Source organism: Sminthopsis crassicaudata, chromosome 1 (genome assembly GCF_048593235.1).
Source record: "Sminthopsis crassicaudata isolate SCR6 chromosome 1, ASM4859323v1, whole genome shotgun sequence".
Classification (NCBI taxonomy): Eukaryota; Metazoa; Chordata; class Mammalia; order Dasyuromorphia; family Dasyuridae; genus Sminthopsis; species Sminthopsis crassicaudata.
This window is the reverse complement of record NC_133617.1, coordinates 731587185-731601768: the sequence shown is the minus strand read 5'-3', so window position 1 is coordinate 731601768 and position 14584 is coordinate 731587185.

Below are 14584 nucleotides of genomic sequence, written 5' to 3'. Positions count from 1 at the left end.
TGCATTTTTGTGGTTTAACTATAATTATTTTCAAGATTTTCGCTGAGTTTCACTTAGATTATTTTAAGCACTTTTTTTTTAAAGGTTTTGGCAGTGGTTTATTTAAAAGTTGTCATAGTGTGAGAATATTTAACCGGCAGCGATGATTGAAAAGTTCCTCTCATTGAATTCAGTCATTTATATTTTGTCCTCTTAAATACGAATATTGGATCTGTTGATTTATTACATGAAGTTTTAGGAAATCTATGATCTGTGGAGTGGAAACTGAAGACACCCCCCCCAAAAAATGATGAAATTGTGTCCAATGGTGGATGCTCACTACATGTATTGCCAGAGTCCAACCAAGATTGTTTGGGGGTGCTCTTTTTATATCAGCAGATGGAATGAAGAATATGACCAGAGTCTTAGCTCTTTCATATCATGAAAATTTGTTCGGTATAATGGCTTTTAAGGTTCTGTATCCATTTTGTTGTCACAAAGAGCTTTGGTAGAAACAATCCTGTGAGGCAGGGAATGCCAGCATTTATCCCCATTTTAAAGATAAGGAGACTGAGGCATGGAATAGTTAAATAATATCTGCCCAGATTTTACACATCCCTTATCCAATGGGAAGTAAGGGTTGCTGTCCAATGACCAGCTCACTTTCCATTGTGCCCTTCTATGGATTGAGTTTTAAAAGTGATACATAATAAGATGGTTATTGATCTGCCTTTGCTAATGCTCTCATGTAAGGGCAAGTAGCGGGTTAAAATGTAATTGGGAAACATTTAACAAAATAAATAAAAATTCATTAAGACATAGGTAAAATCCCATTATAAAATGTAAGTCAGTAGTTGATTTTGCCAAAAGGGATCCTTGCATGCAGATGAGTGGCACCTTTTTTTTGTTTGATTTTGATACCACCGTGGATCTTCCATGTAGAATAGGGTTCTTAGAGACAACCAGTCAATCATTTATATTTACCTAAATGCTAGCTACCGTATTAAGTCTTAGGTTAGACCGCTGTTCTAGATGCTGTGTGTACAAAGGCATCAAACAGTCCCTGCTCTGGGAGAACTTGCTTTTACTCGGTCTTTCAGCATATGCAGAATAAAAACGAGTTAATTTGAAGATGGCTTAAGAGGAGACCAGCAGCCAGGAGGATCAGAAAGAACTTCACTTAAAAGTTGGCACGTGTTTGGAAGGGAAATTAAAGACCATGTAGCCTTGTACTTGGGGCAACCAAATCCCATGGATGTCATCACACTGTGAGGGTGAACAGCGGACATCAGGGGCGCTAGAGTTCCCAGGGCTGGGCTTGTCCCGGTATTCCATGTCATCGACTGAAACATGGGCTAACAAAATGTAACTTTTTGATAAATACTCTAGGATTCGAGATCTAGAGGAGACCTTGGAAATCATCCTGTCCAGTCTCCTGTATTGAGCCAATGAGGAAGCAGACCCAAGGAGGCCAAGGAACAAAGCCGGAACTCAGAATTGCTGACTTTAAATTCATTGTTGATTCCACTAGGACTTTAAAAAACAGAATCTGCTGAAAATTAAATTGTTTCTTGATGGTTCAAAGTGGAGACCATGGCAGTGCCACTGAGGGAGGTAACTGGGTGCCCATCGAGGAGCCCATCAACGTGATGTTTGCTGCGTCCTTGTGGGTCCCGTCTGCCTTTTATTATTGTAAAGGAGAAGAGGAAAGCTGGGGACAACCCTCGAGCCTCGTTAGTCTGACCTCACAGTTACAGAGGATCAAATATGTGACTGGCTCAAAGTCTCACTGCTCATTGGGTGGCAAAACCAAGATTGGGTTCCTCAACATTTCACTCCAACACTGTTCTTTCTCTGCCTCCTCCTGCTGCCATGGTGGTCCTACAGCTTGCCCTTCTCCTGCTTTAAAATAATACTGGTCATTTATGTTTCTAGCTCTCAGAATTGTTCCCCACAACAGTCTCTCCTCTTTTTTTTTTTTTATTAATTTTATAATTATAACATTTTTTTGACAGTACATATGCATAGGTAATTTTTTTTTTTACAACATTATCCCTTGTACTCCCTTCTGTTCTGAATTTTTCCCCTCCTTCCCTCCACCCCCTCCCCTGAAGGCAGGCATTCCCATACATATTAAATATCTTATAGTATATCCTAGGTACAATATATATGTGCAGAACCAAATTTTGTTGTTGTTGCAAAGGAAGGATTGTATTTGGAAGGTAAAAATAATCTGGGAAGAAAAACAAAAACAAAAATGCTCACAGTTTACACTCATTTCCCAATGTTCCTTTTCTGGGTATAGCTGACTCTGTCCATCATTGATCAATTGGAATTGGATTAGCTCTTCTCTATGTTGATTATATCTATTTCCCTCAGAATACGTCCTCATACAGTATCATTGTTGAAGTGTATAATGATCTCCTAGTTCTGCTCATTTCACTCAGCATCAGTTGATTTAAGTCTCTCCAGGCCTCTCTGTATTCCTCCTGCTGGTCATTTCTTACAGAGCAATAATATTCCATAACCTTCATATACCATAATTTACCCAACCATTCTCCAATGGATGGACATCCATTCATTTTCCAGTTTCTAGCCACTATGAAAAGAGCTGCCACAAACATTTTGGCACATACAGGTCCCTTTCCCTTCTTTAGTATTTCCTTGGGATATAAGCCCAATAGCAGCACTGCTGGATCAAAGGGTATGCACAATTTGATAACTTTTTGGGCATAATTCCAGATTGCTCTCCAGAATGGCTGGATTCTTTCACAACTCCACCAACAATGCATCAGTGTCCCAGTTTTCCCACAGCCCCTCCAACATTCATCATTATTTGTTCCTGTCATCTTAGTCAATCTGACAGGTGTGTAGTGGTATCTCAGAGTTGTCTTAATTTGAATTTCTCTGATCAATAGTGATTTGGAACACTCTTTCATATGAGTGGAAATAGTTTCAATTTCATCATCTGAAAATTGTCTGTTCATATCCTTTGACCATTTATCAATTGGAGAATGGCTTGATTTCTTATAAATTAGAGTCAATTCTCTGTATATTTTGGAGATGAGGCCTTTATCAGAACCTTTAACTGTAAAAATGTTTTCCCAATGTGTTACTTCCCTTCTAATTTTGTTTGCATTAGTTTTGTTTGTACAAAAGCTTTTTAATTTGATGTAATCAAAATTATCTATTTTGTGATCAGTAATGATCTCTAGTTCTCCTTTGGACACAAATTCCTTCCTCCTCCACAAGTCTGAGAGGTAAACTATCCTATGTTCCTCTAATTTATTTATGATCTCGTTCTTTTTGCCTAAATCTTGGACCCATTTTGATCTGATCTTAGTATGTGGTGTTAAATGTGGGTCCATGAACAACAGTCTCTCCTGAGAGGGAATTAAGGTTAGGAGTGTGGTTATCTCTGTTTTATCTCTGAGGAAGCTGAGGAGGAGCCTCCTGACTTTAAGTTGCTCAGGCCTAGAGGAGATGAAGATGCTGAAAGGAACCTGGACCTCATTGAGGCTGGCCCCTTTTTTTGCAGGGAGGAAGCAGAGCCAGGGGTGAAGATCACACAGGTATAGGAAGGAGAGCTGGGAGGGGAATCCAGCTCCCTGGACTCAGTTCCCTGAGATCCAGCCACTGCACAACAAGCAGAGAGCTAGCACTGGGAGGGAGGTCTTCGGGCTCCCATGGACAACCACACATTATCAACTCTTATCAGACCCAAGGACAAGCATATCGTCAGTCTTTTTTATGTCCACTCTCCCGGCCTCGGACGGGAAGGTTTAGAGAAAGAAGGCAAGATGCTTTTGGAGGCAGCCAGCATCAGTTAGGTAATGAAGACCAACCATCTTCATCTCAGTTCCTCCTTCCAATACAGAAAGTCTGATGTGAGAGTCTGGTCAGCATGTACTTATTAAGGGCTTGCTCTGTGCCAGGCCTTGTATGAAGTGACAAGGATAGCAACAGAAGAGCAAGATGTCTGCCCAAAAGCCGGGCATCCCACGTGAAGGCGTTTCCCCTGGAAATGCCCTCTCTGCCTTTGTCCTGAAACCACTTGACAAGGCCGAGACTAGTGGAAAGCACCTTCTCTGTGGCTCCACTGGCTGACTGACTGGATGAGGGCTATGGGGGCTCCGATGGAGGCAGTGATTAATGTTGTTTCTCCTTTGTTCTCAAAGAGAACCGTGACATCAGGGAGATGGTGTTGGGGGCTTGTAAATGAAATGGATTTAAAGGAGGGAGGCCATCTGGGTCCAGTGGGCAGATACAGATCGGGATGCCTGGAGATGGCTCAGACGCAGTGGGAGACCTTGGCCTTTTAATGCTGAGGCACATCCCAGGCAGCTGTCATTCAGTAATTAAGGCTAGGTAACAAATGAGGCAAAGAATGGCTTCTTATCTATATCAAAAATATATAAGTATAAATATAAAATATAAACATTCTTTCTATCTATCTATCTCTCTATCTTCATCTACCTTAATGTGGGAGGGTTCTGGCAAACTGAAACTATTTATAGTGACTCCAAGCCATTGGGGCTCACAGAATAAGTAGGGTGTTGGGGGAGCTCCTGGGCTTAGGGTCCTGGACAATCTTCATCATGGTCTGAGGCTGTGGTTTTACTCAACTTCCCGTCCCTCCTTCAGGACCTTGTCTCAGTGAGCTGGCCTGCCCCTATTGGGGGGGGGTGTGTGATGGTAAATAGAGGGGAATGGAGGGTGTCCCCAAAATCTTGGGGCAATTCTAAATTATTAAAGCTTAATCGCTTTTGGGACATCCTGTACAAGATACACACAGAAGAGAAGAAAGATAATCCCAAAGGGGGAGGTTCTGCTGATTAGCACCCCCCAGGCCCCAGGATGCCTCTTTGGGCTGAAATGTGGGTGAAGAGGAGATCTAGACAAGAAGAGACCCTGGTGTGAGGATGATGGGAAATGAAGTGCTGGCTGTGAATATGGTCCTGGCTTGGAGGCTTCCAGAGGGGGAGTGGGACAAAGCTGGGGGTGGAGGAAGGGACCTCCATCATGTGTTACAATGATTGTGGTCATTAACCGCTTTTGTAAAGAAGCTTTTACAATCTCTTCAAGTTAAGTTGAACTCTTTCAGGCTAAAAATTGAATGTCTTGTTACTCATGCCAGTCTGTCAGGGTCATAGTGCTATGTGTACCCCAATATGCTAATTAAGTGAGAATCGATGTAGAATAGAGTTTTGCTGCTTTGTGTCATGGTGCTTTTAGATTTGCTGTGATCATTGGCTGGTGTTTTGTGTTCTAGCTACAGGAATCTGTTGGGTCCTGATAGGTACAATTTAGGGGAAAAAGGAAGGAAGGAAGGAAGGAAGGAAGGAAGGAAGGAAGGAAGGAAGGAAGGAAGGAAGGAAGGAAGGAAGGAAGGAAGGAAGGAAGGAAGGAAGGAAGGAAGGAAGGAAGGAAGGAAGGAAGGAAGGAAGGAAGGAAGGAAGGAAGGAAGGAAGGAAGGAAGGAAGGAAGGAAGGAAGGAAGGAAGGAAGGAAGGAAGGAAGGAAGGAAGGAAGGAAGGAAGGAAGGAAGGAAGGAAGGAAGGAAGGAAGGAAGGAAGGAAGGAAGGAAGGAAGGAAGGAAGGAAACTAGTTGGAATGGAAAATAGTGGCTAGAGTGCTAGATTCAGAGATGGGAAGACCTGACTTTGAATCTTGCACCAGGCAAGTCATTTAACTTTCCCATCAGTCAAATGGGCATAATAATCTCTCAGGGTTATAAGGATTTAATGACATGAGATATGTAAAGCATCTGAAAACTTTTAAAGCGCTGTAGAAATGCTAACATTATTATTGTTGTTGTTATTCTTTTTGGCCTGGGAACCATAATGGTTTTTCAATGATGTCAGATGGGAGAGCATTTCACCATTACATTAGGGCAGTTTAAAATGAAGCACTTGTTTATATTTACTAGCTTATTGAAGCTAGTAAAGATGTTTTTGATTTCAGAGATTTCCTATTAGATTTTTCAACATAGGAAAACAATTTATATCCATCCAACTATCATAGATGATAAAATAAGACTCTCTTGCTATGAACCCGTGATCCAGTATTCAGATACTGGCTTTAAAGCTTAAGAATGAGAAATCAGTATGTGTAAACAAACCATTAATAGTGTATTGCGGTCAGTAGCTCTCTGTGTATCTCATTCCTATTTTCCTACAGCTAACAGCCAACAACCATTGACTTGCTTTCCAAAGATCTGGGGTCAGGTATTAATCAGCTGTGGGGATGGTGGGAAGTTTTTATATGCTACCATTTGGAGTGGAAGGAACACAAGTCTATTTTATCTGTGGCGTCTTGGGCTTATAATTGCATCTGATATCTTCGAGACGCTGTTCCTATGAAAGGAAATCATTCTATCCTTTATTTTTATGAGATGTAATTGTATTTGAAAATGATGAATTTTCATCTTAAAGAGTCTAAAAAAATTCAGCCCCAAGGTTTTTCATGTGTAGCAAGATATTTGAAAGACTAAACGTTTATTTTTTACGCCTTGAATGACATAGTAATTGCTATTTTAATAACTGACATTTATTTAGCACTCGAAGGTTTATAAAGCTCTTTTCCATGTGCTATCTCATTCGATCCTCACAGCAACACTATACTTAATAATGAAAATAGAATATTATAGACCTATACTCTGCAAACATCTTAGCATGAATGAAGCTTGTAAAAATAGAATTGGACTTGGGATTTTAAGAAATATTAAAATTGGGCCATCCAGACAAACTCAAAGTCTAAATTGGCTAATTTGGTGAGAGAAGAATAATTTGAGAACAGTCTTGATGTTTGAAAAACTGGACATAAGGATAATAATGAATGGCAGCAAGGGGAAACAAAATGGAAATAGCATCATTTCGATGCAGATTGCCGGGCCTGGATTGTTGATGGCTTCACACATCTGAGAAAAGGTTCTGCATGGAGGTGTGAGAAGAGATCTGGCTTGGAATTTGAATAACATTAAATAAGAAATTACATAGCACAGTGTCTGTAATCTGCAGAATCTGCCTCCTTTTCTTTATCTCTGGGTTTCTTTGTGATTTTTTAAGCTGGCAGCTCTAGAACGCCTGCAAGTCACAGATATATTTGGAATACCCCTACTTATTGACATAAGATGCAGGCATTAGCATCAGCTCTGTAGAGTTCCTCATTGCAGCTCTTAATCAGAGAGCCACGTACATATGGAGACTTCATGTACGTGTGCACACACACACGGTCACACAAAAAGAAAAAAGGACAGAGAGCGGGCTGGGCAGGAGGGCAGGGGAGAGAACATCCTGCCCTCGAGATGGGCTGTACCAGGGGCATTTCCTAAGTGACTCCCAAGTAACACCTGCCCCCCCACGCTGGGCAGGGCAGCCAGAGAGCTTCAGAAAAGGAGCTCAGAGCAGATTATGATCTAAGCTTAGGCCTCTGCTCTTCAGGAGGGGGGGAAAGGAAAAGGGTTAATCCTGGTCCAATCTGTTGAGAAGAGGCAGACAAACCCGCAGCCCGAGGATTCATCTTTTTCATCCTCCTCATCTGGTGCCTTAGCTGAGTAGAAAGATTATCCTGGAACAAAAATAAGGAAAGGAGGATCAATCCTAGGTAGTTGGAGGGTGATACCTGAGGACCTGCTCTTATTTCGCCTGCTGGGGATGGCACTGCTGGGCCTGGAGTTAGGAAAACTTGGCTTCCAGGCTGGCCGCAGGCCCTGAGGAGCTCTGCGACCACATGTGCCCCATTTTCTAGAATTAAATTGAGGGTAATAATGGCACCCACTTTCCAGGTAGTTGTAAAGATCAACAAAAATCAAATAAGCTAGGATTTGAAAAGGTGTCACAGCCCGGGTGCCTGGCACAGAGTTGCCACTGTATGAATGCTTATTCCCTCTTTCCTCCGCCTCCCTCCCTCTGGGAGCGAATCATCATCTCTGAGATACCAGGGAGGGGAAAAGCAGAAACTGGCCTTCGTTCCGGGCAGAAAGGAGGCTTCTTGGGTTAAGGGGGATGCTTGTGCGCAAGGCTGATGGAGCCATAGCTGTTGGGAGAGAAAAGCCCCAGAGCCCTGGCAGGAAGGGGCATCTCTTCAGATTTCCACTGCTGCCGGTATCATCACGGCCTTGGAGGGGCGGGCTTGGGCCTGTCACCTGCAGCCCAGTTTGGAAGTAATCTCAAGTGGCTCCATGTGCTGCAGAATGGGAAGGAATTACTCAGTGAAGCTCTGTCTGTCTGAATAATTAGGAGAGTGACTGCACCGAGGCAAGGGAGGAGGGGGCTGATTCCCAAAGCCCCCAGGTGAGGAGGATGGCATTTGAGAGGCTGGCTCTGACTTCTACGAAAGGCTTGCCTTCAGGACACTATTTCATGGTATGGACATCAACTACAGAGGAGCCACTTGGTGATGCTGTGAAGGGAGCCCCCAGCCCGGCCACTTACTAGTCATGTAATTCTGGGCAAGTCACTTAGCCTTGATTGCCGCCTCCCTGCCCCACGCACACAGAAAAGGGAGCAAACATAGCTACTGGAAAGGGTAGCAAATAACACTATCAGGACACCAGTGGAAGACATTGGAATGGTTATTCATTAACTGATTTCGTTTTGGCCACTTCCCCATCCACGTGAGTGATCCCATGTAGAACAGTGACCCGTTTAAAAAATTTCTTACACGGGCCTTTGGGCGGCTGTCACCATGTTTATACATGTCAAACCTTAGAAATACATTAACAAAGCAGATGCGGTAGAAAGGACAAGATGCCATCCTCCTAGACAGCTTTGGAAGAGAGACAGCCTCCCATCCTAGTATGGGCCAATGAGTTTTGCAAAAAGGGAAACCTCCTCTCCTGTCCCAGCCATCTTGCACACGAGTTAATCATATTCATATATCATTTCTGCATTAATCATAGCAGAAATCGGGTGAGTCTGGAGAGCCCAGTACAAATCCATCATCATTACTAGAAAAGCGTGAACTGTGACCCCGCGAGGGGATCAGTTACATCATCTTCACATCAATAACACTAGGTATTTATTCCACACTTGCCAAAATGGTTCAGGGGAGGTCGGCGCTCTGAGAGGCTGGGAATCGGTGAGAGAACTCCACTTGGGTGTTTTGTTGTTAGTCAGACCTAAACTGATCCATCTCCTTTCCCACCCAGTCTTATTTTTCTCATCTAATCAAATGCATGTAGAGAACACCACTTTGCAAAGCTCTAGTCCCCTATAGAACTGTCAGTTATTACAGGGATCCGCCGGTAGTTCCTTTTTTTTTCTTTTCTTTTTGAAACACCATCTGAAATCTCTTTAAGGTCAGTGGGAGTGGTCTGGGTTTCCTCTGTGTACTGAATGATTCCACTTCCTAGTTATGGATCCACTTCATCTTCATGCACAGATAAGCATTAATCACAGGAGCTGAATATATAGATACTTACGAATTTGTGATGAGCCAGAAAGGACAGAGGAGGATCATCAATGGTGGGGATGCAAATCTGTGGGAGAAGACTTGGAGAAATGAGACCCAAACCTGGGGAACACTTTATCCGGAGCAGAAGCTTGAAAAGACTACTTTGGGGGAGATGATTTAGGATTTCTGAGCCTAGAAACTAAAATGGGGTATTGATGGAGAGCCTCAGGAGTGAAGAGCCTGTGAGGAAGGGGAAAGGAGATAAAGGAGTGGAATAGATATGTCCAGGGATGCCACAGGAGGGCCTCCCAGTGTGGAATTGCCTTGGCTAGGCAAGGACTCTGCTCTGTGTATAGGTTAACGTCTCTTTGGTTAAGTCGGTGGCTGGCACAGCTTCCCGGGCCACGGGCATCCTTGGAATACGCCTTTGAGCATGGCTTCCCAGGGGCAACTGGGAAGGGGAGAGCTGGAGAGAGGCACAGCCCTGGAGGCTGGGGCTTATCCAGCTGTGGTGTTTCTGGGAGGAAGGTTACACCTCCCTGGACACGCCCTTAGCTTGGGCTCAATTGGACAGAGCCTGTCCCAGGCTCCAGGGCTTATCTCTGTGTAGATGAGTGCCATCTTGAGTGTGGTGTCCCTTATCTGCAGCTCCAATTGCCCGCTGAATAACTCTGCCAGGATGTCCTGTAGGCCTCTCAAACGCAATGTTTTCTCACAACAAGATCTCATCACTTCCTCCCTAATCTCTCCAAAACCCAACCCTTTTGCCAACTTCCCCATTCTTCTGAGGGGTCTATTATCCTTGCAGTCACTAGGTTCTCTTCCTCAGGGTTGTCCTCAGTTATTCCTCACCGTTTCCCCCATCGGATTGCTTTCTAAGTCCAGTCCATTCAACCACCACATCTTCCATATCTGTCTACTTCTCATCACTCCTATCACAACTTTCGGCTGTCTCACTGGGGGAAAAACAACTTTTCATGACAGACCTTTCATTTTAATCTGCATTATTAACATTTCCCCATTATTTTTAAAAATCCAGACAATAACTCAAGCCCTGATTTGCAGCTTGCTGATTTCTGCTCACACTGAAAATTTAACAATCCTCCTGACCAAGGTACAGCTCCAGTACACCCCGGTCTATATTGTGTCTCTTTTGGTGAGATTCTCAGAACCCAAGACTTCTGTTATTTTCTTCCATTCCCTGATCTTCACATCCAGATTGGTTGCTTTAGTTACCCAGGGTGGACTGTCAACTATACTTATTAAGTTGAATTCAGTATAAGTCAAAAATACTAATGCAATTGGAATCATTATTTCCAGGAAAAGGGGGTAAAAGTCCTACTCTACTCTGGCTTTGGGTGACATTTGAAATATTTTGTTCAGTTCTAAAGGATCCTGGGAATCTGGAGAAGCTCGGAAAGTTGCTAGATTGGGGAAATGCCTCAATTTCATGCTCAGTGAAGGTAGGTTAAAGGGACTGTGGGAGTTGAGCTTAAGTAAAAGAAGAAATGGTGTGTGTGTGTGTGGGGGGAGTGTCTGCTGTATGTATTTGTAGGTTTGTCACATGGAAATTGGATTAGGCCAAAAGCTAGCCAGGGGATGGTCTCCAAGTTTGCTGTGGAGTTGGAAATGGTATTGGGCCACGGTGAGGAAGCAGGGCAGGGATGTGGTGTAGATATCAGATGGGATTTGGAGGAGCTAAAGGAGGCTTGGATGACGACTCTAAATTTATGAACCTGGGTGGACTAGAAGGACAACAGAAATAAGGAAGTTAGGAAGGTGGAAGAATTGGGAGGAAAGGTGAATTCTTTTCTGGATGTGCAGAGTTCGATGCCCCTCGGATATTCAGGAGGAGAGACCCCAAATGCTTATTAAATACTTCCCAAATTAATCTAAAGTTCGTAAAAACATTATAGAGCTATAGAATGAACAAAAACGCATGTATTAAGTGCTTACTATATGACAAGCACTTTTTTAAATACAGGGGATACAAAATAAAGATGGCCTGTTCTCAAGTAGTTTGTTCTAATAGGTGAGACCTTATAGGGAAGGATAGTTTGCTCTTGAAAGTTAATAGGTTGGTGAGCAGAACTCTGAGAGAGATTGACACACCCTTTCTAGGAGTAATGATAGATTTGATTTGATTAAGCTTCTAAAAGTGGATGTGTGTGTGTGTGTGTGTGTGTGTGTGTGTGTGTGTGTGTATGTTAAGGGGAGTAGGGGGTACCTACATTGGCCTGGTGGCTGGTGGGCAGCAATGCAGATTAAACTTAAAGGTATATCATGAAGAGATATTTTTTTCCTCATTAGACAGCTGATTGTTAAACATTTACCAGAGTGCCTTTAGCTGTAGATTTAGGAGAGACAAGTAAGGAAGAGAGCCAAGATTTGATCTTGTGTTGTCTGACTAAATTTAGTGGTCCTTCCACTAGTGTTTGTATGGCTTCTCAAAGCGAAGCAGTATTTGTTCTCTTAGTAGTTAATTGGTTGTTTACGTTTGTTCTTCGTACTCCACATTTCTGTTTTTGCTTTGGACATTCTTTGCAGGGTGTTCCTTTGGGAATTTAGGATAAGGGGACCTCATTCATCCATGTGACCTCTCTGAGTCTCCAGTGAGGTCTTGCTAGACTAGGAAGTGAGTGGAAGATGCAGGAGGGAAAGCAAGTGGTCCAAAGATGGCCACACAAAAGCTCTTTGAAAAAGAGGCCATACCAGTGCAAACTGATGCAGAGTGAAGGGAGCAGAACCAGATCATTGTGCACAGTAACAGCAATGTCATAATGATGATCATCCAAATACTTAGCTGCTAGCTGCAGGGAAGAAGCCGGAGATAAGGGAATTGAGGAGGAGGAGGAGGAGGAGGAGGAGGAGGAGGGAGATAATAGAGGAGGCGAGCTCCTGAAGGAGCTAGGATCAGGCAGGATGCATTAGAGAGGGAGTGGCTGCCACCTTTTAGATGAAGGCTGGAGCAGAGGAAAGTGGGGAGACCAGGAAGGTGGATGGGAGATGGGAATTGTGTAAACTTAAGAGAGAACTTGTGGATCAGTAATGAGTCTAAAACAGTTAGTTCTAGCCTGCCAGACTGAGAGGGAGACTAATCACCAGCCCATGGCCTTAGGGCCAAATCTTCAGAGACACCTGACCATAAAGCCTGAAGATAAATGTCAGAAACCATGTTGAGGCTAGAGCATAAGATTGGGACTGGACTGGCCTCTCCTGCTGGGCCTAGGGAATAATATTAACAAAAGACAGGTAATGTCAGGTAGGCTGTACACAATCAGGCAAGGACTAAGCACTAAAATGTCTGCTGAATTAAATGAGGAGAAAGGGACAATAAACAATGTGAGGGCCAGAAAAGACAGTTGTATCCAGCGAGGAAAGAGAAGTGACAAATGTTACCTTTCTTGAATCCTTGTGTCCATTCTATTATCTTAACTCCTGGACCTTGGTCATCAGTCATTCCCTATCTCTTCTCTGTAATTTCTCTTTACTTGTTCCTTTTCTTGCCCACAAACATTGCTCAGGTCTCTCCTTTTTTTTTTTTCTTAATTTTTTAAAAATTTCATTAAATATTTACATATTACATGTAAAAAATGTAATGTTTTTAAAATTTTAGTTCTAAATTTTCTCCCTTCCTCCTGCCCTTCCCCACTTTGAGAAGGCAAGCAATCTGATAACTGATACATGTGGAGTCATGCAAAACATACTTCCATATTAGCCATGATGCAAAAGTAAACAGGGGCAGCTAGATGTCACAATGGATAGAGTATAGGGCCTGAACTCATGTTCCTGAGTTCAAATTTGGTCTGAGAAAGTCATTTAACCCCGTTTTTTTCAATTTCTTCATCTTTAAAATGAGCTGGGGAAGGAAATGTCAAACCGTCTCCAGGATCTTTGCCAAGAAAGCCCTAAATGGGATCAAACATAACTGAAAAATGAATGAATAACAGAAAACCAAACAAAATAAAACAATTAAAATGTATAAAAGTATGCTTTGATATATTTAGAATTTATCGGTTCTCTCCCCAGAGGTGGATAGTCTTTCATGATGGGTTGTTTGTTCTTTTGGAGCATTGGAATTATATTGTGTCTTGATCACAACAGCTAGGTGTTTCATCATTATAATGCTGCTGTTACCATGTACAATGATCTGCTTCTGCTCCCTTCACTCTGCATCAGTATGTATTGGTGTTGCCATATTTTTTTTAAACTACCCCACTCATCATTTTTTATACACAAAAGCATTCTGTCACAATCTCATACCGTACTTTGTCCAATCCCTTTGATTTCTAATTCTTTTTCACCATAAAAAGAGCTGCTATAACTATTTTTGTGAAGTAGTTCCTTTTCCTTTTTTTTTTTTTTTTTTTTTTTTGCAGGGGGATCAGTTTTTGGCAGAGTATTTCTGGGATTATATATGTTTATATAATCCCTGGGCAGATAGACTCCCAAGTATTTTATAGTGTATACACTTATTGTAAATGGAATTCCTCTCTCTAGCTCTTTCTCCTGAGTTTGTTGATAGTACATAGAAAAGGTAATGATTTTTGTGTATTTGCTTTCTGAACCTGCAACTTTGCTGAAGTTGTTAATAATTTCAAAGACTGTTTCAGTTGATTATCTAGGATGCCTTTTTCCTTTAATAACAAATAAACCATTGTTGGACCCGGTTTTCTTCTCCCTCTGCTATTATTTAATACGTATACCCCCTTTCCTTTTACCTTCCCATCACCACGTGTTTGGAAGATGAGCATCTGCTGCTCCAACCCCTTGAAACTTCCCCTCCCTCTAATACTATAGCTCTGTGGAAAAAAACACTGGGTTTATAATCCTAGGAATGGAGCTTCAAGCCTACTTCCTTCTGTGATCATTGTCAAACCACTTACCTTCTCATAGCCTCAGTTTCCTTCTCTGTAAAATGAGGGGATTGGATTTCAGCTTTGATCTCCACACTTCATTTCACCAAATATTTGAGTGTTGCTGGGTGTGAGACACTAGGGATTCCAAGATCCAAAGAAAAAAAAAAGCCATAGTAACAAAGGGACTGCTCACAATGGTGGGGTGAGGAGAAGTTGTATAATTGTATTTTTATATTGTATAATGGTCATTTAGGAGATGACGCTGGACTTGGGACATCAGTGACATAGAGAGTGACCTTAGGAGGGAATTGTCTCTGTGCAGACCCGTGGCCATAGTGAAATGCCGATCGG